The 3,882-nt window shown below is 40.0% G+C and overlaps 1 pseudogene; it reads left to right on the top strand.

Annotated features, from left to right (window-relative positions):
• The first annotated feature begins 1,032 nt into the window (after nucleotides 1–1,032).
• On the top strand, nucleotides 1,033–3,546 carry LOC103303089 (plasminogen activator inhibitor 1 RNA-binding protein-like; annotated as a pseudogene).
• Nucleotides 3,547–3,882: the final 336 nt, after the last annotated feature.

The following is a 3,882-nucleotide window of genomic DNA, read 5'->3' as shown; positions in this document are numbered from 1 at the left end:
TTCAACCAAGCATTTTTATTTAATTAAGTAGCCAGCCTCCCTTCATCATAGTGGGGCAGGGGCCAGGTTTCAGACACTGGCTGAAAGGAACATGGAGAGATGAAGAAGAGGAAGGGGGAGGAAAAGGATAGTGAGAAAGGCCTGACAGAGAGAGTGGGAAGTATTTTTTATCTAACATACAAAAATCTCTCTGAAAGAGTAACTTTTGGCTGATGACTGAGAGTGGAGGATTGGGAAAATCTTATCAGGGGTAAAACTAGAAAAGTCAGTGATTCTAGAATGATGTTTTCTTGTCAGTGCACTTAGAAATCACTCTCTTCTCCCAGGCTTGGGTGAGTTGATGTTGATTTAGAAGAAACCTGAAACTAGAAGGGATTACTACCAAAAAGGAATCATCCTTAATCAGAGATATTCAACATCTGAGTCAAAGTACTAAATCAGCATCCTCTTTGGTACTCAGGTTCCTTCTAATAGTAATTGCAGACATTTGACAATAATAATAAATACCAGGTACTTAGCAATAAATATATGTCTGGCAATATTCTATTACTAAACTATGCACCAAGACACTCCAGGGTACCATAACCAACTCACAGGGGTATTGTAAGATATTTTTAATTTTTGAGGGAAACAACAGAGACATCTGTAGGGTGTGATATAAACTATTAAATTTTTGTACACAATTACTTAATACTAGTAAACAGAAATGTTAAGTATTTCTTTCAGCTCAGGGGTGCTGCAAGAACAATTAGCGACACATTAAGGGCACAGAAAACTAAGAAATTTTGGGAATCTTTGCTATAGGCAATATATGAATTATCTCAGACAGTCCTCAAACCTCATGGGGTAAGTATTAATATTGTTTCCCTTTTATGAATAAAGAAACCAAAGCTTCAAATTATCCAGCTAAGTGATAGAAAAGCAGAGGTAAGAACCTAGATGTGAATCTTGTGGGAAGAGCTGAAGCATATGCTCTTGGCTCTGCATGGCCCATTGCAATTCGTTGGAGGAATGCACCGCAGAGCCACCATTATGCCTGGGCATTTATAGGAAGGCTTTGGCTGCTGTGTAATCACCAACTGATTCGTCCAGTTATTTGATGACAAATCAGACCCCTTCAGGCATTTAAGGCAGAAGAGAACAAGAACAAAGAAGTCAATGAGGCGGGGGGGGGGGGGGGGGGGGGGGGCGGTTTTGGGTAAGGTGACCAGATTTTAACATTGGTAAAGCGGGACACCATTGACCGGGAAATTCACTTCTTAGATCATCGTTGAATTTGCATCCTCTTTTCTTACTCATTATGTTAAAAATCTAAAAAAAAATAATTTAAAATTATATTATAAATTATTATATACATATTGCTTAAAAACACAGTAAGTAGGTACATAATTACATGAAAATATTTTATTGTTAGTTTATAAATTAATTTGATTGTTATAAAGTAACTATTTTAATTTTAATCCTATATTTCTTTCTAAATAATAACAATACTAACTTGTATTATTTTTCCTCTGAATTTGCCATAACGTAAGTCGTGTCACTTTCAAGGCTGGCGCTAGACTTTTTGCCGCCACTATAAAATATAAATAATACGAGTACTGTCTGCTAAATTCAAGAAAATTTATGTATTTATGAAATAAATAAATAAATTACTTAGCTAAATTATCTAAATAGCTGATTTGTAATGACATCACTTGTTTAACTAGCTTACTAGCACGCAGTACGATGTGTATCGTCTGAGAGTTACAAAATGTTTTCATAGTTGCCAATGCCAAAAAATGCCATTGTTCATTAAGTCCAAACAATGCGAACTTTGATAAGCAGTTCTCAATAATCAGTTCTCAAAAATTATTTTTTATTATTACATTTTAACATTATAAAATTAACAAGAATAATATAAAACTCATATCCTGGCTAAATAGCCACATGGCCGCCATAAACTGTATATTCCCTTCCCGTTCTCCCACCGTTCCCTAGCTTGTTATGCATTCTTTCCAAAAATCGGGACTTTTTTAAAACGCCGCGGGATGCGGGACAAATTTTTAAAAATCGGGACTGTCCCACCAAAAGCGGGATGTCTGGTCACCTTAGTTTTGGGGGCCCTCAGGCCGGGAGTGCAGCTCAGCCACAGCCAAGACAAACTCCAATGTGGCAGGCAAACAGCTGGGTAAAGAGTCCCAGAAAGAACACAAGAACCCACTGCCTTCCAACTTAGGTGTGGCTGATAAGAAAGAGGAGATGCAGCCACCACCGGTGGTGCTTAAGAAAGAAGGAATAACACATGTTGGAAGAAAACGGGATCAAAAACTTCAGGATGAAGGGAAAATAATTGATAGGAGACCAGAACAGTGATCACCTCGTGAATGACAATTTGAAAAGTCACTTGAAGAAAAAGGTGAAGAACAAGAATTTTAAGTTGATAGACCGATTATTGACCAGCCTATCTGAAGCTGTGGTGGTCTTGGAAAAGATCAAGGATGAGGTGGACATGGAATGGGCCAAGGAGATGTGTTGGAAGCCACCCATTGTCTTCACTAGCAGAGAGGTGTTGACAAGGAACCCGGGAGGCTGGAGACCTTTAGCTCTGCTTTCAGAGCTCTGCATCCACTGTTTAGTTGAGACAATGGTAGCTGAAGCAACTTCCACCTTTCAGTTTTATGTAAATCCTTGTTGATTGGCTATTATTGGAATTGCCTGCCTAAGGGCTATGGGTATATCCCAAAACCTGAATAAAAGGGATAGCAAGGCCAGAGCAAAGTGGAGTCCTTCCTCTTGAGCTGGGCTCCCGCCTGGCCCCCGATTCCAAAATTTATATTTTCTTATCTAGTCTCTTTCATTTGTGTGTGGCCTCCTCCAGAACCTGAACCCTGAACCTGAACCCTGAACCACGCGGGACGTGGGGGGGGACACTCACAGAGATGGATTTGATTCTTGTGACAAACGTAAATGTAATAGGCATAGTGTAAATGATAGATCTTTCTCACATTACAGTGGCCTGAAGCATGAAGACAAATGTGGAGGTAGTGGATCTCACAACTGGGGAACTGTCAAAGATGAATTAACTGACTTGGAGCAACCAAATGTGACTGAGGAAACACCTGAAGGTGAAGAACATCCAGTTGCAGACACTAAAGATAAGGAAAACAAAGTTGAAGAAATAAAGGAAGAGGGTCCAAAAGAAATGACTTTGGATGATAGAAGGCTACTCAAAATAAGGACCGGGAAAAAGTAGACATTAATATCCAAAAACCAAATGAAGGTATTGATGGTCAATGGATGAAGGGATTTGTTCTTCATTAGTCAAAGGGTGAAGAGGCTTACCCTGAAGATTCGGTTATGGGCCATCATTTCTGGAAGCCAGCAAATGATATAATGTCTCAGCTGGAGATCAATTTTGGAGACCTTGGTCGCCCAAGACATGATGGCAGGGGAAGACGAGGTGGCCGTGGGCATGTGGAACATCCAAACCAAGGCAGCAGGACTAACAAGTCAAGTGCTTCTGCTCCTGAGGTAGATGACCCAGAGGCATTCCCAGCTCTGGATTAACTAGATACCATAAGATAAACGTGGTTCCTTTGTGGACCCTACTTTTCTGAGGTTTTGCGTGCTTAAGGATCCCAACCGTCTAAGAAATTAAAAAAAAAAAGATTGTCATTCATACCATCCACACATACAGTCTGAGTTTTATCTGTTTTGAAAATGAACTTCTCGAGAGACAAAATGGCAGAGGAATAGACGGACGTGTCCCAAGGTTTGTCCCGGAGAAGACAGAATGAGCAACTAAATGGAATAACATCCACTCCGAATTGGAAAAGCAGACTCAGCTGGTGAAACAATTCACAGCTAGAGAATGGTAAAATCAGGGACCTGGGCTGGAGAGAA

This window comes from Eptesicus fuscus, chromosome 1 (assembly GCF_027574615.1).
Source record: "Eptesicus fuscus isolate TK198812 chromosome 1, DD_ASM_mEF_20220401, whole genome shotgun sequence".
NCBI classification, from domain to species: domain Eukaryota; kingdom Metazoa; phylum Chordata; class Mammalia; order Chiroptera; family Vespertilionidae; genus Eptesicus; species Eptesicus fuscus.
Note: the sequence above shows the minus strand (reverse complement) of the source record. Positions and strands in the feature narration are given on the sequence as shown.